We start from the raw sequence: 25,029 nt of genomic DNA on the forward strand, positions 1-25,029 counted from the left end.
GTACTATGTCCGCAGTCTCCGGTCATCTCCTGTACTGTGTCTGCAGTCTCTGGTCATCTCCTGTACTGTGTCTGCAGTCTCTGGTCATCTCCTGTACTGTGTCCTCAGTCTCTGACTGTCTCCTGTACTGTGTCCGCAGTCTCTGACTGTCTCCTGTACTGTGTCCGCAGTCTCTGACCATCTCCTGTACTGTGTCCGCAGTCTCTGGTCATCTCCTGTACTGTGTCTGCAGTCTCTGGTCATCTCCTGTACTGTGTCCTCAGTCTCTGACTGTCTCCTGTACTGTGTCCGCAGTCTCTGACCATCTCCTGTACTGTGTCCGCAGTCTCTGACATTTCCCTGTAACTCGGATTGGTGATATCAGGGGCCACATTTGACTCCCCCACATCAAGAATGTTTGTCACCAACAATACGTTTCAACAGCCCAGATCTTTTCCTCACATCCTGACGGTTTGGCACAAAGCCGCACAGCCCTCAGCAGAGGATCGCTGCGCTCAGCACACAGAACGATCGATGTATCACCGATGATCCTCCAGCCCATACATGACACTCAGGGGTGGAGTTCGCTGCCAATAAAGAACGGTGAATAATCGCAACATGAACCAGCAACTGATGATGTCATCGTCCCGGCGGCTCTTAGGGCCCATTCGGGGTCCAAAGTCACATGACAAGTCGCCCCCCGTGTTTCCCAATCAGTACCATTCATATCTGTGGGACCTCCAGTCGGTGGCAGCGATGTGAAAGTCGTTCCCGCACTACTCTGGTCCGACTTTCATGCGACTTTTGGGCCATAGACTTCAATGGAAACCCTCCAAAGTCGCAGCCTGAATGTTATACGTGCGACTTTGTTTACAAACAAGGAGCTCCAGCAGCGGGAACGCGGGAACACGCGGGTCTAGGAACCTCCAGCACTGAATGTATGTTATAGTAAGGGGTGCTGGGGTGTGCGGGAAGATCTATTGTTGAGGGAGGGGGTCTATTGATGCTGGCTGCTGGGAGATTCTTGGTTGCTGTTGGGGGTCCATTGTTACTGGGGAGGATCTATTATTGAGGGTGGGGGGGTCTGTTGATGCTGGTTGCTGGGGATCTGTTGTTGCTGTTGAGGGTCTATTGATGCTGGCGTAGTATTTTGTTGCCAGGGTCCATTGTTACTGGGGGGATCTAAGGTTGAGGAAGGGGGTCTATTGATGCTGGGGGATGTATTGTTGAGCAAGGGGGTCTATTGATGCTGGCTGCTGGGGGATTCTTGGTTGCTGTTGGGGGTTTATTGATGCTGGGGGATGTATTGTTGAGGGAGGGGGTCTATTGATGCTGGCAGCTGGGGGATCCATTGTTGCCGTTGGGGGTCTATTGTTGCTTGGGTGGTATTTTGTTGTCAGGGTCCATTGTTGATGGGGGATCTATTGTTGAGGGAAGGGTGTTTATGCTGGCTGCTGGGGGGTCTGTTGTTGCTGTTGGCGGTTTATTGTTGTTGGGGTGGTATTTTGATACCAGGGTCCATTGTTGCTGGTGGGGTATCTATTCTTGAGGGAGGGGATCTGTTGATGCTAGCTGCTGGGGGATCCGTTGTTGCTGTTGGGGGTCTATTGATGCTGGGGGATGTATTGTTGAGGGAGGGGGTCTATTGATGCTGGCAGCTGGGGGATCCGTTGTTGCTGTTGGTGGTCTATTGATGCTGGGGGATGTATTCTTGAGGGAGGGGGATCTGTTGATGCCGGCTGCTGGGGGATCCGTTGTTGCTGTTGGGGGCTTATTGTTGCTGGGGTGGTATTTTGATACCAGGGTCCATTGCGGGGGGGATTTATTCTTGACGGAGGGGATCTGTTGTTGCTGTTGGGGGTCCATTGTTGCTGGTGGGAGATCTATTCTTGAGGGAGGTGATATGATGCTAGCTGCTGGGGGATCCGTTGTTGAAATTGGGGGTCTATTGTTGCTGGTGGGGAATATATTCTTGAGGGATGGGGATCTGTTGTTGCTGTTGTGGGGTTTATTGTTGCTGGTGTGGTAATTTAATACCAAGGTCCATTGTTGCTGTTGGGGGTCTATTCTTGAGGGAGGGGGATCTGTTGTTGCTGTTGGGGGTTTATTGTTGCTGGTGTGGTAATTTAATACCAGGGTCCATTGTTGATGGGGGATCTACTCTTGAGGGAGGGGAATCTGTTGATGCTGTTGGGGGTCTATTGTTGCTGGGGTGGTATTTTGTTGCCAGGGTCCATTGTTGATGGGGGATCTACTCTTGAGGGAGGGGGATCTGTTGTTGCTGTTGGGGGTCTATTGTTGCTGGGGTGGTTTTTTGTTGCCAGGGTCCATTGTTGATGGGGGATCTACTCTTGAGGGAGGGGGATCTGTTGTTGCTGTTGGGGTCTATTGTTGCTGGGGTGGTCTTTTGTTGCCAGGGTCCATTGTTGATGGGGGATCTACTCTTGAGGGAGGGGGATCTGTTGTTGCTGTTGGGGGTCTATTGTTGCTGGGGTGGTATTTTGTTGCCAGGGTCCAATAATGGTGATATTAATAACAAATAATAATAATACGGGAAGGAAATGAACACATTCTGTGAAAAGCTGCGTATTGCAGGCGTGTTGATGACCTCCAGGTCACATGACATTTCAGGATCGCTGAACTCACAAATCGCAGACATGACCCGCCAGACCCATCCACAGCCCCCAAATCCAATGTCATCCAATCACAGCGCAGCCTCCCTGACACACAGATTCATACAAAGCAACAATGTAACCTGTACAGCCCGTACAACGCCCCGCCCCCCTAGGAGGAGAACGCCCCGCCCCCCGTCCGCTGCCCCCCTGACCATTGTCCCAGGTAAAGCCTGCCTGAGCTCAGCCTGCGCAGCCCGGGGAAGGAGGCGTGGCCTGCCATGAGGGGCGGTGCCGGCGGGCGTGGCCTGCATTGTGCTGCAGCTCTTTCTGTGTCTGGCACGGAGTCACACGTTGGGAATCTGCTGGGAGGGCCGGACGCTGCGACTGCTGAGCTGTGCGATCGCTGGGGGCCCTTTGTATGGACTCTGGTGGATTAGAGACGACACAGTGAGTAGGAGGGGATCTCCCCTTTAAATGCAATTTTTTTTTATTTCTCTGTCAATCATTGTGAATGCCTCTGCTGCCCCTGTGCATGGTGAGAGGTGAGAGCCGCACTGTGTTCAATGCATGCAATACCCTGGGGGTGCCCAGTCCTGCACTGCAGAGGCACCGCCTGCTCCCATTCCCCCCCACATTGCCCCTCTCCCCCCACTGAGGTCCCTCTGTGCTCAGATGGGGACACAAAGGCCTCCCTGCCTATGAGTGGTGGGCATTGTTTGGGGGAAGGGGTGGTCCTCAGCCTGGAGGGTCTTTGTGATGGACCTTGCCTCTCTATTCGTTCCATCGCTTCCTAATTCGTCATCGCAAACCGGGAGAAGGGGTGAAAGTACCTCGTCTGTGACACCATAGTCCCGGGAGAAGGGGTGAAAGTCCCTCGTCTGTGACACCATAGTCCCGGGAGAAGGGGTGAAAGTCCCTCGTCTGTGACACCATAGTCCCGGGCGAAGGGGTGAAAGTCCCTCGTCTGTGACACCATAGTCCCGGGAGAAGGGGTGAAAGTCCCTCGTCTGTGACACCATAGTCCCGGGAGAAGGGGTGAAAGTCCCTCGTCTGTGACACCATAGTCCCGGGAGAAGGGGTGAAAGTCCCTCGTCTGTGACACCATAGTCCAGGGCGAAGGGGTGAATGTCCCTCGTCTGTGACACCATGGGCCCGGGCGAAGGGGTGAAAGTCCCTCGTCTGTGACACCATGGTCCAGGGCGAAGGGGTGAAAGTCCCTCGTCTGTGACACCATAGTCCCGGGAGAAGGGGTGAAAGTACCTCGTCTGTGACACCATAGTCCCGGGCGAAGGGGTGAAAGTCCCTCGTCTGTGACACCATAGTCCCGGGAGAAGGGGTGAAAGTCCCTCGTCTGTGACACCATAGTCCCGGGCGAAATGGGGGAAAGTCCCTCGTCTGTGACACCATAGTCCCGGGAGAAGGGGTGAAAGTCCCTCGTCTGTGACACCATAGTCCCGGGCGAAGGGGTGAAAGTCCCTAGTCTGTGACATCATAGTCCCGGGAGAAGGGGTGAAAGTCCCTCGTCTGTGACACCATAGTCCCGGGAGAAGGGGTGAAAGTCCCTCGTCTGTGACACCATAGTCCCGGGTGAAGGGGTGAAAGTCCCTCGTCTGTGACACCATAGTCCCGGGAGAAGGGGTGAAAGTCCCTCGTCTGTGACACCATAGTCCCGGGAGAAGGGGTGAAAGTCCCTCGTCTGTGACACCATAGTCCCGGGAGAAGGGGTGAAAGTCCCTCGTCTGTGACACCATAGTCCCGGGCGAAGGGGTGAAAGTACCTCGTCTGTGACACCATAGTCCCGGGAGAAGGGGTGAAAGTCCCTCGTCTGTGACACCATAGTCCCGGGAGAAGGGGTGAAAGTCCCTCGTCTGTGACACCATAGTCCCGGGCGAAGGGGTGAAAGTACCTCGTCTGTGACACCATAGTCCCGGGAGAAGGGGTGAAAGTCCCTCGTCTGTGACACCATAGTCCCGGGAGAAGGGGTGAAAGTCCCTCGTCTGTGACACCATAGTCCAGGGCGAAGGGGTGAAAGTCCCTCGTCTGTGACACCATAGTCCCGGGCGAAGGGGTGAAAGTCCCTCGTCTGTGACACCATAGTCCCGGGAGAAGGGGTGAAAGTCCCTCGTCTGTGACACCATAGTCCCGGGAGAAGGGGTGAAAGTCCCTCGTCTGTGACACCATAGTCCCCGGCCAAGGGGTGAAAGTCCCTCGTCTGTGACACCATAGTCCCGGGGAAAGGGGTGAAAGTCCCTCGTCTGTGACACCATAGTCCCGGGAGAAGGGGTGAAAGTCCCTCGTCTGTGACACCATAGTCCCACTGGGTGACAGGCGGGCTCCAGCCAATGGCCAGCATACCAGCAGCAAGATTCAGGTTGAACCCGGAGAAGTTCTTGATGGCTGCACACACACACCGTGCGATTTTGAATATTTCTTCTTGCAAGCAGCGCGACCCATTTGTAACCGGCGCACGTCAGTGACAACGCGTAGTGACTTTTTTTCAACGTGAGTTTGCAAATTTGCTCCGGCGCGCTGCATTTTATACATTTTTTTTCATAAAATAGGAGCCCCGGGTGTAAAAGTTCAGAAAAATATCAGATTTAATCGACCTTTAGGACCGGTTCACACTCCGTGCTTTTCAGTTACTTTTTTTTCTGCATCCAAAAATGCACAGAAAGTCGATTATTTGATTGTCAGCGTCATCCAAAAACGCACAGATAGTCGGTGATTTGGTTGTCAGTCATCGTTCACATCGGGGCTTGTAGTTTCGGTTGCAGACAAAAACAAAAGTAGAACTTGCTGCATTTTTCCTGCACAGAACTACAATGGATCACGGGAAAATGCAAAGAGCAATCCAGAACGCACTGGAATGCACCAGAATGCCTCAAAAACACACTGGAATGCAGGGGTCCTTATTTAGGACCGGTTCACACTACGTGCGTTACAGTTACTTTCCTTCTGCATCCAAAAACGCACAGATAGTCGGTGATTTGGTTGTCAGTCATCGTTCATATCAGGGCTTGCAGTCAAAAACAAAACAAAAGTAGAACGTGCTGCATTCTTTCTGCACAGAACTACAATGGATCGCAGGAAAACGTATAAAAACCTCTCTGGAACGCTGTGGAACGCACGTGTCCTTATGTAGGACCGGTTCACACTACGTGCGCTACAGTTACTTTTTTTCTTGATCCAAAAACGCTCAGAAAGTCGGTGATTTGGTTGTCAGTGTCATCCAAGAACGCACAGATTGTCGGTGATTTGGTTGTCAGTCATCGTTCACATCGGGGCTTGCAGTTCCGGTTGCAGACAAAAACAAAACAGAAGTAGGACAGGATGCATTTTTCCTGCACAGAACTAGACTGGATTGCGGGAAAACACATAAAAACCACTCGAACGCACTGGAATGCACCAGAACAACTCAGAAATGCACTGGAATGCAGATGTCCCTATCTAGGGCCGATTCACACTGCGTGCTTTTCAGTTGATTTTTTTCTATGCGCTCTATAATATCTTTATCTGTTCTATAGTACCTCCGTCCGCTCTGTGGTACCTCCGTCCTCTCCGTGGTACCTCCGTGTGCTCTGTGTAGTATCTCCGTCCGCTCTGTGGTACCTCCGTCCGCTCTGTGGTACCTCCGTCCTCTCTATGGCACCTCCGTGTGCTCTGTGTAGTATCTCCGTCCGCTCTGTGGTACCTCCGTCCGCTCTGTGTGGCGCCTCCGTCCGCTCTGTGTGGCGCCTCCGTCCTCTCCCTGGCACCTCCGTCCGCTCCCTGGCGCCTCCGTCCGCTCCCTGGCGCCTCCGTCCGCTCCCTGGCGCCTCCGTCCGCTCCGTGGCGCCTCCGTCCGCTCCGTGGCGCCTCCGTCCGCTCCCTGGCGCCTCCGTCCTCTCCCTGGCGCCTCCGTCCTCTCCCTGGCACCTCCGTCCTCTCCCTGGCACCTCCGTCCTCTCCCTGGCACCTCCGTCCTCTCTCTGGCACCTCCGTCCGCTCCATGGCGCCTCCGTCCTCTCCCTGGCGCCTCCGTCCTCTCCGTGGCGCCTCCGTCCTCTCTCCGTGGCGCCTCCGTCCTCTCCCTGGCGCCTCCGTCCGCTCCCTGGCGCCTCCGTCCGCTCCCTGGCGCCTCCGTCCGCTCCGTGGCGCCTCCGTCCGCTCCGTGGCGCCTCCGTCCTCTCCCTGGCACCTCCGTCCTCTCCCTGGCACCTCTGTTCTCTCTCCGTGGCACCTCCGTCCTCTCCGTGGCACCGCCGTCCTCTCTGTAGTATACGTTTTTTTTCTCTCTCTCTGAAAAGAGCCGGGTCTGCTGGAATCGTTCATGAAAGCATTGATCAGCCCACCGATCCCATCGATTTCCCCCTCTGCCGATATTTGTCGGTAATAATCACAGGAGCCGCAGCCGATCGGGAAATGTGGCCACAGAAACGTTGACACGTGAAATGAACGGAACGCTGCGGTTTTTACATGAAAATGGCACCAAAATGCTGATGGGGGAAAAAGTTATTTTAGGGAGCGAATTCTGAAAAATCAGCGCATGGAAAAAACGGGCGATTGCTGCATTTCTTCCCGTAGCGATCTTAGTGGTTTTAATTTTCCCTCCCCCTGGGAACGTTCAAGTAGAAATCCGATTGGTTGCAATGGGCACCGCCTCCCGCAAAATCATTTGACAAATGGTGAAGCCTCTCCGCCGCCTGCTTTAATCCCTTAATTGTCACACTAGCGTGGCGCAACCTCATGCAGAGCGACCCCATTCATTTGAGTGGGTCGCATTCACCCACCAAAAGTGAGAGGGGCTACAATTCCTGCTGTGGCCATAAAGAAAATCATTGTGAGACCCCCAAATCGCATGACGTGAAATCCCATGTTAGTCAATGAGACCCCCAAATCGCATGACGTGAAATCCCATGTTAGTCAGTGAGACCCCCAAATCGCATGACGTGTGAAATCCTACGTTAGTCATTGAGACCCCCAAATCGCATGACGTGAAATCCCATGTTAGTCAATGAGACCCCCAATCCGCATGACGTGTGAAATCCCATGTTATTCAATGAGACCCCCAATCGCATGACGTGTGAAATCCCATGTTAGTCAATGAGACCCCCAAACCGCATGACGTGAAATCCCACGTTAGTCAATGAGACCCCCAAACCGCATGACGTGAAATCCCACGTTAGTCAATGAGACCCCCAAACCGCATGACGTGAAATCCCACGTTAGTCAATGAGACCCCCAAACCGCATGATGTGAAATCCCAGGTTAGTCAATGAGACCCCCAAATCGCATGAGGTGTGAAATCCCACGTTAGTCAATGAGACCCCCAAATCGCATGAGGTGTGAAATACCACGTTAGTCAATGAGACCCCCAAACCGCATGACGTGTGAAATCCCACGTTCGTCAATGAGACCCCCAAACCGCATGACGTGTGAAATCCCACGTTAGTCAATGAGACCCCCAAACCGCATGACGTGAAATCCCACGTTAGTCAATGAGACCCCCAAATCGCATGAGGTGTGAAATCCCACGTTAGTCAATGAGACCCCCAAATCGCATGAGGTGTGAAATCCCACGTTAGTCAATGAGACCCCCAATCACATGACGTGAAATCCCACGTTAGTCAATGAGACCCCCAATCCGCATGACGTGTGAAATCCCACGTTAGTCAATGAGACCCCCAAACCGCATGACGTGTGAAATCCCACGTTAGTCAATGAGACCCCCAAACCGCATGACGTGTGAAATCCCACGTTAGTCAATGAGACCCCCAAACCGCATAACGTGTGAAATCCCACGTTAGTCAATGAGACCCCCAAACCGCATGACGTGTGAAATCCCACGTTAGTCAATGAGACCCCCAAACCGCATGACGTGAAATCCCACGTTAGTCAATGAGACCCCCAAACCGCATGATGTGTGAAATCCCACGTTAGTCACTGAGACCCCCAAACCGCATGACGTGAAATCCCATGTTAGTCAATGAGACCCCCAAACCGCATGACGTGTGAAATCCCATGTTAGTCAATGAGACCCCCAAACCGCATGACGTGTGAAATCCCATGTTAGTCAATGAGACCCCCAAACCGCATGACGTGTGAAATCCCACGTTAGTCAATGAGACCCCCAAACCGCATGACGTGTGAAATCCCACGTTAGTCAATGAGACCCCCAAACCGCATGACGTGTGAAATCCCACGTTAGTCAATGAGACCCCCAAACCGCATGACGTGTGAAATCCCACGTTAGTCAATGAGACCCCCAAACCGCATGACGTGTGAAATCCCACGTTAGTCAATGAGACCCCCAAACCGCATGACGTGTGAAATCCCACGTTCGTCAATGAGACCCCCAAACCGCATGACGTGTGAAATCCCATGTTAGTCAATGAGACCCCCAAACCGCATGACGTGTGAAATCCCATGTTAGTCAATGAGAACCGTCTTATTAATCAGCATGACTGAAGTCGCTCCGATTTTAGAAAAGGTTCCTGTGCTACTTTAACACCGGTGGACACAGCTGCTGACAGAGCGCGCCGTTGCGCGGCCCCACCGCCGCCGCCTTCTCACACGACGTCATATGATGTCCACTCAGAAGGACGAGCGTCCCACGCGGCCGCCAACCTGCTACAGGTCAGGGAGGACGCTCCTCCTTCTGAGTGGATGTCATACGACGTCCTGTCAGAAGGTGGCGCTCACGCGACTGCAGGGATGTGCAGCGGCGCACTCTGTCACCGACACAGCCGATGACAGATCACTACACCCGCCTGCTGCCAGAGTCATGTGATCGCTGTGACCAATCACAGCAGATCACATGACAATGGAGGACTTTCTTTCATGCCATTCATTGTATGCAATTGTATTGTTAGCTGTGATTGGTCACAGGGTACAGACAGGGCCAATCACCGCCCCTCTGTACCGTACGATGAGCTCAGGCCAACCACCCATCTGTACCGTGTGATCATTTTTGGCCAATCACCGCCCATCTGTACCATGCGATGAGCTAAGGCCAACTGCCCATCTGTACTGTGTGATCATTTTTGGCCAATCACTGCCCATCTGTACCGTGCGATGAGCTCAGGCCAATCACCGCCCATCTGTATCGTGCGATGAGCTCAGGCCAATCACCGCCCATGTGTACCGTGCGATGAGCTCTGGCCAATCACCGCCCATGTGTACCGTGCGATGAGCTCTGGCCAATCACCGCCCATGTGTACCGTGCGATGAGCTCTGGCCAATCACCGCCCATGTGTACCGTGCGATGAGCTCTGGCCAATCACCGCCCATGTGTACCGTGCGATGAGCTCAGGCCAATCACCGCCCATCTGTACCGTGCGATGAGCTCTGGCCAATCACCGCCCATCTGTACCGTGCGATGAGCTCTGGCCAATCACCGCCCATCTGTACCGTGCGATGAGCTCTGGCCAATCACCGCCCATCTGTACCGTGCGATGAGCTCTGGCCAATCACCGCCCATCTGTACCGTGCGATGAGCTCTGGCCAATCACCGCCCATCTGTACCGTGCGATGAGCTCTGGCCAATCACCGCCCATCTGTACCGTGCGATGAGCTCTGGCCAATCACCGCCCATCTGTACCGTGCGATGAGCTCTGGCCAATCACCGCCCATGTGTACCGTGCGATGAGCTCTGGCCAATCACCGCCCATGTGTACCGTGCGATGAGCTCAGGCCAATCACCGCCCATGTGTACCGTGCGATGAGCTCTGGCCAATCACCGCCCATCTGTACCGTGCGATGAGCTCTGGCCAATCACCGCCCATCTGTACCGTGCGATGAGCTCTGGCCAATCACCGCCCATCTGTACCGTGCGATGAGCTCTGGCCAATCACCGCCCATCTGTACCGTGCGATGAGCTCTGGCCAATCACCGCCCATGTGTACCGTGCGATGAGCTCTGGCCAATCACCGCCCATGTGTACCGTGCGATGAGCTCTGGCCAATCACCGCCCATGTGTACCGTGCGATGAGCTCTGGCCAATCACCGCCCATCTGTACCGTGCGATGAGCTCTGGCCAATCACCGCCCATCTGTACCGTGCGATGAGCTCTGGCCAATCACCGCCCATCTGTACCGTGCGATGAGCTCTGGCCAATCACCGCCCATCTGTACCGTGCGATGAGCTCTGGCCAATCACCGCCCATGTGTACCGTGCGATGAGCTCAGGCCAATCACCGCCCATCTGTACCGTGCGATGAGCTCTGGCCAATCACCGCCCATCTGTTCTCTCGGTCATTGAAGGGTAAGCTCGTCATGCGCACAGTGAAAGGATCTCCATCGCTGGTGTTGCAGTAAAAGAGGAGCAATTGGTGCGGACGAAGGAACCCAATGGAATTGAAATCTGCACAAGGGCCCTCCTGGGACGTGGGGGTCCCATGTCTACCAGATGTGGGTTGGGCAGGTGGCTTGTAGCCATCAGTGCTCTCTGTCGGTGCTGCACTCCCATCTGTTACATTGTTCCCAGCTATCTCTTCTAAGGTTCCTGTCCAGTTCTGCCAACTGCCGCCACGGTTTCACCTACGACTGGGGCCTTGACCTTAACGGCTTGCATGCCTACCGGAACTTGGAGGCCTCCAGGACTTGAGAGTATAGTGGGCTATCCAAGGAACTGGGATGCTCCCCAGCAACCTGAGGAGTTCACTAGAATGTGAGATGGTTTCAGGATGTGGAATGGTTCAAGGCCCAGTATAGTGACGCCACTAGGACTAGTGACTGCAGAGGTCAGGGCAGGCAGTGGAAGAGTTGGTCACCCAACAAGGTTCAGGGCAGGCTGCCATCAATAGGAAATTCCATTTCCGAGGCAAAAGGTTCTGGGCAGCTGGCAATCAGTAATGCAATATGCTTCCCAGGCAGAGGATCGGGGCCATTGGTGATCAGTAGCAGAATCCTTTTCCCAGGCACAGGATCGGGGCCATTGGTGATCAGGAGCAGAATCCTTTTCCCAGGCAGAGGATCGGGCCATTGGTGATCAGTAGCAGAATCCTTTTCCCAGGCACAGGATCGGGGCCATTGGTGATCAGGAGCAGAATCCTTTTCCCAGGCAGAGGATCGGGGCCATTGGTGATCAGTAGCAGAATCCTTTTCCCAGGCAGAGGATCGGGGCCATTGGTGATCAGTAGCAGAATCCTTTTCCCAGGCAGAGGATCGGGGCCATTGGTGATCAGTAGCAGAATCCTTTTCCCAGGCACAGGATCGGGGCCATTGGTGATCAGTAGCAGAATCCTTTTCCCAGGCACAGGATCGGGGCCATTGGTGATCAGTAGCAGAATCCTTTTCCCAGGCACAGGATCGGGGCCATTGGTGATCAGTAGCAGAATCCTTTTCCCAGGCACAGGATCGGGGCCATTGGTGATCAGTAGCAGAATCCTTTTCCCAGGCACAGGGTCGGGGCCATTGGTGATCAGGAGCAGAATCCTTTTCCCAGGCACAGGATCGGGGCCATTGGTGATCAGTAGCAGAATCCTTTTCCCAGGCAGAGGATCGGGGCCATTGGTGATCAGTAGCAGAATCCTTTTCCCAGGCACAGGATCGGGGCCATTGGTGATCAGTAGCAGAATCCTTTTCCCAGGCACAGGATCGGGGCCATTGGTGATCAGGAGCAGAATCCTTTTCCCAGGCACAGGATCGGGGCCATTGGTGATCAGTAGCAGAATCCTTTTCCCAGGCAGAGGATCAGGGCCATTGGTGATCAGTAGCAGAATCCTTTTCCCAGGCACAGGATCGGGGCCATTGGTGATCAGTAGCAGAATCCTTTTCCCAGGCAGAGGATCGGGGCCATTGGTGATCAGTAGCAGAATCCTTTTCCCAGGCAGAGGATCGGGGCCATTGGTGATCAGTAGCAGAATCCTTTTCCCAGGCACAGGATCGGGCCATTGGTGATCAGTAGCAGAATCCTTTTCCCAGGCAGAGGATCGGGGCCATTGGTGATCAGTAGCAGAATCCTTTTCCCAGGCACAGGATCGGGGCCATTGGTGATCAGTAGCAGAATCCTTTTCCCAGGCAGAGGATCGGGGCCATTGGTGATCAGTAGCAGAATCCTTTTCCCAGGCAGAGGATCGGGGCCATTGGTGATCAGTAGCAGAATCCTTTTCCCAGGCAGAGGATCGGGGCCATTGGTGATCAGTAGCAGAATCCTTTTCCCAGGCAAGGATCGGGGCCATTGGTGATCAGTAGCAGAATCCTTTTCCCAGGCAGAGGATCGGGGCCATTGGTGATCAGTAGCAGAATCCTTTTCCCAGGCAGAGGATCGGGGCCATTGGTGATCAGTAGCAGAATCCTTTTCCCAGGCACAGGATCGGGGCCATTGGTGATCAGTAGCAGAATCCTTTTCCCAGGCACAGGATCGGGGCCATTGGTGATCAGTAGCAGAATCCTTTTCCCAGGCAGAGGATCGGGGCCATTGGTGATCAGTAGCAGAATCCTTTTCCCAGGCACAGGATCGGGGCCATTGGGGATCAGTAGCAGAATCCTTTTCCCAGGCACAGGATCGGGGCCATTGGTGATCAGTAGCAGAATCCTTTTCCCAGGCAAGGATCGGGGCCATTGGTGATCAGTAGCAGAATCCTTTTCCCAGGCACAGGATCGGGGCCATTGGTGATCAGTAGCAGAATCCTTTTCCCAGGCACAGGATCGGGGCCATTGGTGATCAGTAGCAGAATCCTTTTCCCAGGCAGAGGGTCGGGGCCATTGGTGATCAGTAGCAGAATCCTTTTCCCAGGCACAGGATCGGGGCCATTGGTGATCAGTAGCAGAATCCTTTTCCCAGGCACAGGATCGGGGCCATTGGTGATCAGTAGCAGAATCCTTTTCCCAGGCAAGGGTCAGGGCAGGCGACAATCGCTAGAGTAATCTGTTTTCCAGGCAAACCATCGGCAGGCGGCAAGCTGTAGTGTAGTCTGTTTCCCAGGCAATGGGTCAACTGATATCCAGGTAATGGAAGGGAGTGGGGTGGTTGTGGAGAGAGCAAGAGTTGTCTCAGTCGTCTAATCTCTCTGAGGACTACTGATCCCCTCCCCTCGTTGTTAAGGAGATGAATGAAGGGGGAGGTGTTCTGTAATCCTGTCCTAAGGTGACAACACTGCTCCACCTTAGATACAGTATAATGAGTTGTCAGTCTAGTACAGGAAGTGTGTTACTGGCAGGATCACCAGGTGGAATTAAAAAAAAAAAAAAGATACAAAAAAGACCACATAAAGGACAATATATTAATTTCTTTCCTTGGGCCTCAGTACCCTTTAATAACGCCTGGACCGCACTCTGAATCTGTGATATCCAAACGGGCAGCAGAACAAATTGTTCTCAGGCAAAGTCCATTTGGTGACTTCATCAGGCAAGGTTTGGAATGGTACCAAGTGACCGTTTTATTGTATCAGATGATTGTTTTACATACAAATGGTTCAAAGCAAAAAATAAGACACAAGTTCATCTAGTTCAACCAACAGAAAAAAATAATAAATAGAAAACCTCCATAAACAGGACTCTATACCTATGGATGATACAGAGGAAGGTGAAAGGCAACGTTTTCATGAGAAAGGTCAACTGAAGTTTGTTTCCAATGACGGATCACTCTTATCATTGGGGGCCCACCTTAGATTTCATGGAGGGTCTGTGAGAACACCATAGATTTTATGGAGGGTCTTCTGGGAACACCGTAGATTTCATGGAGGGTCTGTGAGAACACCATAGATTTTATGGAGGGTCTTCTGGGAACACCGTAGATTTCACGGAGAGTCTTTGGGGACACCATAGATTTCATGGAGGATCTTTGAGAACACCGTAGATTTCATGGAGGGTGTCTGGGGACACCGTAGATTTCGTGGAGGGTGTCTGGGAACACCGTAGATTTCATGGAGGGTCTCTGGGGACACCGTAGATTTCATGGAGGGTCTCTGGGGACACTATAGATTTAATTGAAGGTCTTTGGGGACACCATAGATTTTATGGAGTTTCTTTGGTGACACCTTAAATTTTTTTAGGACAGTCTTTGGGGACACAGTAGATTTCACTGACGGTCTATAAGGACGCCATAGATTTTATGGAGGGTCTATGGGGACGCCATAGATTTTATGGAGGGTCTATGGGGACACCTTAGATTTCACTGAAGGTCTTTGGGGACACCATAGATTTCAAGAAGGGTCTTTGGGGACACCATAGATTTTATGGAGTGTCTTTGGTGACACCATACATTTTTTGGGACAGTCTTTGGGGACACCGTAGATTTTATGGAGGGTCTATAGGGATGCCAGAGATTTTATGGAGGGTCTTTGTGGATGACATAATTACATGGAGTATCTTTGTCGACACCATAGATTTCATTGAAGGTCTTTGGGGACACCATAGATTTTATGGAGTGTCTTTGGTGACACCATTTTTTTGGACAGTCTTTGGGGACACAGTAGATTTCACTGAGGGTCTATAGGGACGCCATAGATTTTATGGAGTGTTTATGGGGACGCCATAGATTTTATGGAGGGTCAATGGGGACTCCATAGATTGTATGGAGAGTCTATGGGGATGCCATAGATTTCATGGAGGGTCTTTGGGGACACCATAGATTTTATGGAGTGTCTTTGGTGACACCATTAATTTTTTTGGACAGTCTTTGGGGACACAGTAGATTTCACTGAGGGTCTATAGGGACGCCGTAGACTTTATGGAGGGTCTATGGGGATGCCATATATTTTATGGAGGGTCTATGGGGATGCCATATATTTTATGGAGGGTCTATGGGGATGCCATATATTTTATGGAGGGTCTATGGGGATGCCATAGATTTTATGGAGGGTCTATGGGGATGCCATAGATTTTATGAAGGGTCTATGGGGACGCCATAGATTATATGGAGGGTCTATGGGGATGCCATAGATTATATGGAGGGTCTTTGGGGACACCATAGATTTCACGGAAGGCCTTTTTTCCACAATGTGTGGGGTTGTGCCATTATCTAGATGCAAATCATGCAGCGACGTCCTTTTCTTCCATCCTTTGCATAGACTTTGTATTTCCTGGCTGTAGAACCCGGCTCTCGCTGTCACATATCTGCAGTCTATGGCTGTTTATTTGCTTTTAGCCTACTAGACGGAACGTTTCATGGTTACTCATTATGTGTTGCCGTTAATGTGTCTGGGGCTGGAGGGGACTGCAGAGTCACTCCAAAGACACGTGAAGATTAAATTGCAGGAACCGCGGCCTTTGCTGCCGACGCCACGGGGCGAAGCGTGCCGTTGGTGAGTAGGTCCCATCTGGGAATCGGCCATCTGCCACCACAGATCTTATCTTCTTCCTTGTGACGTGATGAGGAAGCCGAGCCTTTGGGGGGTCCGGGCCTCATCAACTGATTCATGATCTCCCAACAATACGCCACCATGCATCGCGCGAGCCACAGCCGGCTTCTGGGGCCACAAACATACAATTACCGGCTCGTTACTGGAGTGTTAAGACGCACGGGGCGATGCTGAGGGCTTCATTCTTCAAGGGAAATCCAACTCACCGCTGACCTGAAAATGCCGAGACTCCGGCCTTCTCCGTGGTTTCTGGGTCAGTGAAGAGCCTTCCACTGCCTGAGCCACATAAACGTTCCAGTCACCATGTTTAACGAGGAGCTTTTAGTAGCTTTACACGTATGTGAGCCAATTCCCGTCATATGACTCTACAGGAACCGTATAATTAGGGAGAAAAACACGCCTCACAGGTGATCATTACAGAGCGTCAGCTACAGCCCAATAACTTGGATGGTGGCATCAGTTTGCTTCAGGCGGGAGAAAGCATTTCCTCAGTCTCCCCTCCCCAGTGATCAGACTGTACATTGTAACTTTGTAGAAGGAGGAGGAGGCATTTCCTCAGTCTCCCCTCCCCCCAGTGATCAGACTGTACATTGTAACTTTGTAGAAGGAGGAGGAAGCATTTCCTCAGTCTCCCCACCCCCAGTAATCAGACTGTACATTGTAACTTTGTAGAAGGAGGGTCAGGGGCGGACTGACAACTCATGGGGCCCCTGTGTCCTTGCCCAAATTCAAAAAAGCCTATGAAAAAGGTACCAGGGGCATCTCATGGGGCCCCCTACTGACCCCGAGCCCTCGGGCAGTGCCCGAGTTTCCGAATGGTCAGTCCGCCCCTGAGAAGGGTGCATTTCCTTGGTCTCCCCTCCCCCAGTGATCAGACTGTACATTGAGAAACGTCTCCTCCTCCTTCTACAAAGTTACAGTCTCCCCTCCCCCAGTGATCAGACTGTACATTGTAACTTTGTAGGAGGAGAAGGAAGCACTCAGGGCACACAAACACAATAAGTCCCCCATATATAAATGATGAGGTTGCGCCGAGTAGATTGACACCCGACATGGCAAACCTTAAATTTGCGTGCGCCTGTGAAAAAACGACAGCCTTCAGTCCCTCTATATTTTCTATAGGCAACGCTCGGAAAGCCCCCTCCAGGTCAGTTCAGTGTTGGGAGGTCTGGTGCTGGAATTCTCGCTCTCACTCCGGTATGCGCAGTGATATGTCACACGTATCGCAATCAACGTTGTCACGCGTAGGCGCCCTGACGTGTGCGTTTACATTCGTATGTTTGTATAAGTGGGTGGAGCCTCAAACTTTTTTTGGGGGGGATGTTATGTGTTTGGGTGTAACTTTTGTTTTTTCCCTCACGTAGGGGACACAAAGTCCTCTCTGATGAGTGTTAGGTGACGGGTTCTCTTTATTGAGACACGCAGGGACCCCCAATGTCTCCTTTGTGATCCATTCAATATATTGTGAGGCGGATCGCATTGTCAGCTTTCTGATTTACACACGGGGTGTGGCTAACCCCCCCCCCCAAAAAAAAACGCCAACATATGGCAGAAAAAGCGCTAAAGTACAAAAACGTTCATGTCGTTATATTTCTCTATAACCGCCAAGGAGATAAATCCATTTTTTCTGCATCAAACGCCTTTGCAAACCCAGATATTACCTTGTGAAAAGTAACAGTAACATCATGACTGGGCTGTGGGAGGGGCCCAGCCAGCTCCACCCACTACAGAAATCTACAGGAGGGGGCGAAGACAAGACCAGTCACCCTGCACAGGGAGAGAGAGCAAAGCTGTGGGAGGGGCCCAGCAGGCTCCACCCATTACATAAATCTACAGGAGGGGACGGAGACAAGACCAGTCACCCCACACAAAGAGAGCAAAGCTGTGGGAGTGGCCCAGCAGGTTCCACCCACTATATAAAACTACAGGAGGGGGCGGAGACAAGACCAGTCACCCCGCACAAGGAGAGAGCAGAGTTGTGGGGGGGCCCAGCAGGCTCCACCCACTACAGAAATCTACAGGAGGGGGCGAAGACAAGACCAGTCACCCCGCACAAAGAGAGCAAAGCTGTGGGAGTGGCCCAGCAGGTTCCACCCACTATATAAAACTACAGGAGGGGGCGGAGACAAGACCAGTCACCCCGCACAAGGTGAGAGCAGAGTTGTGGGGGGCCCAGCAGGCTCCACCCACTACAGAAATCTACAGGAGGGGGCGGAGACAAGACCAGTCACCCTGCACAAAGAGAGAGCAGAATTATGGGGGGGATGAGCAGGCTCCACCCACTACAGGAGGGGGCGGAGACAGGACCAGTCCCTCTGCACGAGTGGAGAGGGCAGCAGTGAGCGGTCTTTATTCCAGGAGGCCTCACCCTGGATGACTTCACAGATCTGGAAGAATGACACAAAGATCTCCGAGATTCCAGAAGAAGTCACATGGCCCATTACCCAGAACTCCAGCAGAAGCAGTTGTTTTGTACATACAAGCATCACGCGGATTGTTCCTTGGACCATCGATGATGCGCGTCCTCACCCCGGTTTTGCGATCTTGGTGTCACAACAGCCCGAAGGCACCGACGTCCTGGGTGGTTTTTACACACGAGAAGTCTTCCCTACGAGCCGGGTGTGAACAAGCGACAACTCGATCTCTTCGCTGTAAACAGAGGAAAGGGGCGGGGTTGTGACATCACATGACCTCGGGGGCATTGTGTGGCGTCGGTGCCAAGGCAGCTGTTGGAGGACTGTTGAGACACAACCCAAGACAAGGCTGGGCAAAGCCCGTAAGTTGGCCGATCTTCTGAAAAAAGGGAAATGCGCCCATTGAGCCGGTTCTGTTCTTTGCCGAAGCGTCGTTTCCCTCACGGTGACGTGTAGCCTGGACTGACTGGCTCCTGAACTCTGCAGCTACGCAGATAAAGCCAGCCAGACCTGCCAGGGGTTGGTAGTCTACTTGCTGGGTGACACAGAGGTCACCTAGAAGATCCAACCTCTGGTGTTTGACCTCAAAATAAAAGGAGGGAGGGTGATTTTTTATAGTTTTTTCTTTTATATCATTTCCCTCAAGATGTTGGAGAAGGTGGTGGTGGTGGTGGTGGTGGTGGTGGGGCCTGGACCTAGTCAGTGGAGTCCTAATCTAGCCCCTTGTGAAGCTCCGCAGCAACAGATCACTTCTAACAGTCATCCAGCCAGCAATAGTCCATTATAGCGGGGATCTATTGCTGCCGGGGGAGGGCGGGCACCATCTTTGTTCAAGCCTCCACGTTGCTGCCATCGCTGCTTGAGTGCAGTGGTCCTTATTGAGTGTGGGGCCCGGTAAATTCTTCTTAGTCCTTCTCCCTCCCCCACAGTAAAAAAATGTTTATACTCGCACAATAAAATGGTGGGAATACGAAATATGTATTGTAATGCTGGAAGGCTGTTGATGTGGCTGGGTGGCACTTTGGGTATAAGGGGGTCCTGGAGTCTGGTGGTCTTGTAGGTGGATGAGGTTTTCTGGAGGTAGCTGGGAGCGGCTGTTGGGGCTGGGAACTCTGGAGGGGGGGGGGGGCACTCCAGGAGACTAGGCTTTTTAAAGGTGCACTGTTGGAGACTGGAGGGCACTGCAAGAGGTTGGGGCACAGTGGGGGTCTGGAGGCTCTGCAGCTAGCTAGATGGCACTTGAGGGGGCTGAGGGGCACTGCAGGCCACAATGGGAGGTTGGGTGGCACTGTGGGAGACTAGAGGGCACTGTGGGACACTGTTGGAGTTGGGTGCACTTTGAGGGGGCTTTGCAGCAAGCTATATGGCACTGCAGGGGGCTGAAGCCTCTCAGGGGGCCCCAGGGCATTGTGGGATGGGGCACCGCAGGCCACTCTGGGAGGTTGGGTTGTGGGAGGTTAGGGGACCTGCAGCTGACTGGAGGCCCAGAGGTTGGGAGTCCACGGCCCGGGAAAGGGGTTCTAGGGTCTAGTGGCCTTGTAGGGGGGGGGGAGCTTTCTGGAAGTAGCTGGGGGCAACTGTGGGGGCTGGGATCTCTCTCTGGAGTGGGCTGGGGGTGTCCTCAGGATTCTGTAGGCTTTGCAGGGTCACTGTGAAAGACTGGAGGGCACTGTTGGAGGTTGGAGCACTTTTGGGGTTGGAGGTTCTCCAGCAAGCTAGATGGCACTGCAGGGGGCTGAAGACTCTCGGGGGGGGCTTGGGGCACTGTGGGGGGTTGAGGGGCACTGAGTGGGCACTGCAGGCCACAATAGGAGGTTTGGTGGCACTGTGGGAGACTGGAGGGCACTGTGGGACACTGTTGGTGTTGGGTGCACTTTGAGGGGGCTTTGCAGCAAGCTAGATGGCAGTGCAGAGGGCTGAAGGCTCCCAGGGGGCCCTGGGGCACTGAGGGATGTTGAAGGGCGCTGCAGGCCACTGTGGAAGGTTGGGTTGTGGGAGGTTAGGGGACCTGCAGCTGACTGGAGGCCCAGGGGTTGGAAATCCATGGCCCGGGAAAGGGGGTCTAGAGTCTAGTGGCCTTGTAAGGAGATCAGCTTTCTGGAAGTAGCTGAGGGCAGTTGTGAGGGCTGGGATCTCTGGAGTGGTCAGGGCGTGACTCCAGGAGGCTGTGAGCTTTGCAGGGGGGTCACTGTGGGAGACAGAAGGGCACTGCTGGAGGTTGGAGCACTTTGGGGGTTGGAGGTTCTCCAGCAAGTTAGATGGCATTGCAGGACTGAAGACTCTTGGAGGGGGGGGGGGGTTGGGGAGCTTGGGGCACTGTGGAAAGTTGAGGGGCACTGTGGGGGCTGAAGGCTCCCAGGGGGGGGCACTGCATGCCACAATGGGAGGTTGGGTGGCACTGTGGGAGACTGGAGGGCACTGTAGGGGGGCTGAAGGCTCTGCAGCAAGCTAGATAGCACTCGGGGGGGGGCTGGTGACTCTTAGGGGGGGCCTTGGAGACTGTGGGAAGTTGAGGGGTACTGTGGGAGCTGAAGGGCACTGCAGTCCACAATGGGTGGTTGGGTGGCTCTGTGGGAGACTGGAAGGCACTATGGGGCACTATGGGGGGGCTGAAGGCTTTGCAGCAAGCTACATTGCATTGCAGGGGGGGCTGAGGACTCTCGGGGGGGGGGGGGGCCTTGGGGCTCTGTGGGAAGTTGAGGGGCACTGTGGGGTATGGGGGCCTGGTGGGCATTGTGGGATGTTAAGGGGCACTACAAGCAACCATGGAAGATTGGGGGATCTGCAGCTGGCTTGAGGCCAAGGGGTTGGTAGGCCGTGACCCGACAGTGGGCCATTGCCCGGTGCTTGAGGACCTCTGCTATAGAGTAGCAGAAGTAGAAGCACAGGAGCTGACCGATTTAGTTCCTAGGATTAGTCCTGGGCATGGGGCCCACCGGGGCCCTCTGTCACTTGGCATGAGTTGACATGCAGCCCCATGTGCCACAGACCCGATTCAATTCGCAAGCAATCAGAACTCAACGCTCACCAGTTTGATGCAATCTGACCAATAGGAAGCGGCGTGATTGCCGGGTGCGCCGCACATCGAACAAAGCCCCCCTCTACATGCAGGATCGGCTTGGCTCCGCATCCGGCTTGGAGGGACATTTGGTGTGAAAAGCAGATTTCACGTATGAAGAGTCTTCTGGAAGTTCCCAGAAATTTGAATTTTTCTCGCTGTGACGGTTCCTCCCCATCTAGGGGACTTTCAGGGAATAAACTGTCCGCGTGACGTCACCCCTCCAGTGACTCACGGCCGGCAGAAGATATTCCCCGCTGATGGGGGGGGAGGGGATTATTTAAAGGGACTCTGAACTTTGGCAATATAAAATTCAGTTCACTTTTTTTACTTCTTCAAAAAATCCTCTAAATTGCTTAAAATTCTTTGACGTGTTACTACACATGAGCTGAAAGTTGAGATCAGGCTTCAATGGTGGTGGGTACCTGTTTCCTGAGCTGAGGTCCATGGAGGGAGAAGTTAGGGGGCATACAATGTAGGGGGGCCGTATAGCTGTACAAAGAGCAGACGTGACTGGAGGAGCCTTGGCATCCGGCGCTGACCCCGCACAACCACCCGGTCATTGACTCCGCGCTGATCCTTTCCTGGATTGAATGTGTGCAAACCATGCCACAGCTATGGGGCCCTGAGGCACACGGGGCCCACAGTGGTCTGGTTACTTCAGGGTCCATGCACAGTGGAGTGGAGGAGCCTTGGCATCCGGCGCTGACCCCGCACACCCACCCGGTCATTGACTCCGCGCTGATCCTTTCCCAGATTGAATGATGCGTGCAAACCATGCCACAGCTATGGGGCCCTGAGGCACACGGGGCCCACAGTGGTCTGGTTACTTCAGGGTCCATGCACACGAGGCGTTTTAATAACACTTGTAACGTTAGCTGTGTAAAATCGCATTAAAATTGTGCGTTTTTCAGCGTTTTAGTATTTTTACATTCGCGTTTTCCCACATTTGGGTTTTTTGTTTTTTTACAAAAAAAACACAAAACAATTTTTGGTCAAGAAAACATCCAAAAACGCCGGTTTGCAACGGTTTATCGCGTTTTGCCGCATTTGTACAGCTAAAAAACTCCTCTAGAAGCCCGCGGGTTCTGGGTCTTTTTCCAGCCAAAAAACGTTGATTCCAGTCTGTGTGTGTATGGACACCGAGGAGAACATGCTGGAGGGAGGGGGGGGGGGGGGGTTTACTGGCCGTAGAAAAAAATGTCAAAAGCCAAAAAAACAGTCGCTGTAAAAATGTCCCCCGTGCATGAGGACTCCGCCCTTACAAAAGCAGAAAAAAAACCTTTAAATCCTAAAAATTGTCGCTGTAAGGGTAGATTTTGATGTGTGTTTGGATCACTCTTCAGAGGATGTGCGATGTGATGCCTCCTCACTGCCTGTTTTTGACCTCATGTTTTTTTTTGTTGACAAATGCGCAACTGCATGCGTCGTGTGCGTTTGTGGCACTTCCGCGTTTGCTAGAGCATGTAGTGCTCACCGGGCCTGCCACCCTACGCTTGCTACATGTCCAGTACACTTTGCTGCGGGCGCAAAGTGAAGCATTGCGACTGACGTAAACGCCCCCATCTGCTGCCTATCGTAGCTTAAGCCCGGGTTCAGATTGACGCGGCGTGGAATTCGCAGCGTTTCCTGTGCGAATTTTGCACCGCATCAGAATCGCACCCCGTTCATGCGAACCGCTGAGGGTGTGTATGTTAAGTTACCAACACCCCGAAAACAGTCCGCAAAACGCGGTGCAATGCGCAGAATCGGATCTCATAGGTGTGAATACCCGTGTGATCCGATTCTAGTGCGGACCCAAAAAAGGGTCGTGCAGTTTTTGGTGCGGGTGCGATTAGAGCCATATATAACGTACCACTCCGATCGCACCGCACACAAATCACATGTGATTGGAAGGGAATGCGGTGCGGTTCCTGTGCGAATCACGTGATGTACCGCGCATATGTGAACCCGGGCTTAGGCTACCTTCACGCTGCTGTGTAGCAAAATCGTGGTAAATAAGCATTTTGCAGCATTTTAGTTGCGTTTTCAGCACGTTTTCTGGTTGCCTGCACCTGTGAAAAATGGTCAGGAGCCAAGTCAGAACCACGCCGATATGACCGCTCTAATTGCAGACCGTAGGGTGCGACGTGGCATGCGATTTGCAAGTCGTATGGCATGCCAATTCGCATTCAGTGTGACGGGGGACTTATGCAGGCCATAGATGGGTTGAAAATTGGCCGATTGTTTAAAAAAATAAAAAAACAAAAAATTGGTCATTCAATCGGCCGATGTTACCACCAACGGTAAAAAAAAAATTGCCCGATTTTCGTCCCGTCTACGGCCGGCATTAACCCCATAACTTCTGTCCCTTGCAGAGACAGGGGAGCGCACCGTACAATGTGACAGCAAGAAGAATTCCAGTCTGCTATTATATTTTATATGAAAAGTCTTGCGGTTGCAACAATGTATCCATTTGTATCCATTTCGGATACAGATGGTTTTATTTGGATACAAATGGATATATTTGTTGCAACCGCAAGACTTCTTCTACCTCTTCCTCTCCTTTTTCCTCTTCTTTTTCCTCTTCTTCCAGGTCATGGCTCATGCACAGATTTTTTTTTTAATCGGTAAAACGATCGGACGATTTGCCCATCATTGCCTGGAAAATCGGCCGATCATCAAAATTGGCCGCAAATTGCCCGATAAAAAAAAAAATGTGCAAAAAACAGAAAAACGGCTGACCAATTAACCCACTAACAGTGCGAAAATCAGCCAATTTTCAACCCGTCTATGGCCAGCATTAGAGAGAACACTCGGATACCATAATGTATACAATGTATCATTGCTGTAAAGTGGTTTGTATTCTGCGACAGAGGGGCCCCGGGGACCCCTTCATTATTGTGCTGTGGGGCCCGATCGAGGATGGCAAGCTTAGTGTTTTATTCCCTTTCTTTGTGGATTTTGTGTTCTTGTGTAAATAGGAATTCGTTTTTATCCCAGTCCCCGGAGGGAGCGCACAGGCGGGAGGGAGCGCACAGGCGGGAGGGAGCGCACAGGCGGGAGGGAGCGCACAGACGGGTGCACAGGTCCTGGATTTGGATAGATCTGGCCCCGGGGCTGCAATTCAATTCATTTCTATTTGTTGCAAAACTGGTGTTTGAAATCCGAGTCGTGTATGCAAAGTGTTCGGTGCTGCGCAGCGATCGTCCTGGCTGCAAAATCGGAAAGAGGTCTTTGCATAGGCAGCAGCTGCCTGCACACAGGGGCCACACGAGGGGCGTGGTCTGTTCTCGCCCCAGTATACGGCGCTTTGAATGAGATCAATAAAAACAAACCAGCCAGACCGAAATCCTCCTCATCATCATCCTCATCATCCTCCGTGAATCACAGACGGCCATATATAGTCATCAAAAGAGGCGACGTCCTCCCGCCTCACTCTGGACGGGATTCCCTGCGAGCATTCCTGAGACGCCGCTGGCTCTGGTAAGCAGGAAAAGATAGAAAAAGAAAAAAAAAAATGTATATTTTTATAATTGTATTTATTATATGTGAGCTTAGTTCCCTATAACTCACACTCGCCTAGAACAGGGTGCGACAAATCGCAGGCGCCTGGAACAGGGCGCGACAAATCGCAGGCGCCTGGAACAGGGCGCAACAAATCGCAGGCGCCTGGAACAGGGAGCGACAAATCGCAGGCGC

General features: G+C 52.8%; 1 protein-coding gene across 1 annotated transcript in view; it reads left to right on the plus strand.

Annotated features, from left to right (window-relative positions):
- The first annotated feature begins 2,894 nt into the window (after nucleotides 1-2,894).
- CDC42EP4 (CDC42 effector protein 4) overlaps nucleotides 2,895-25,029 on the plus strand; it is a 44,938-nt gene continuing 22,803 nt past the window's right edge. The window contains exon 1 of the mRNA XM_089685366.1: nucleotides 2,895-3,041. The gene's annotated coding sequence lies outside the window, so the exon portion shown is untranslated. The remainder of the gene's footprint in view (nucleotides 3,042-25,029) is intronic.

This window comes from Staurois parvus, unplaced genomic scaffold, assembly GCF_062004578.1.
Source record: "Staurois parvus isolate SC_StPar_1 unplaced genomic scaffold, SC_StPar_1.0 ptg000373l, whole genome shotgun sequence".
In the NCBI taxonomy this organism is placed as follows: Eukaryota; Metazoa; Chordata; class Amphibia; order Anura; family Ranidae; genus Staurois; species Staurois parvus.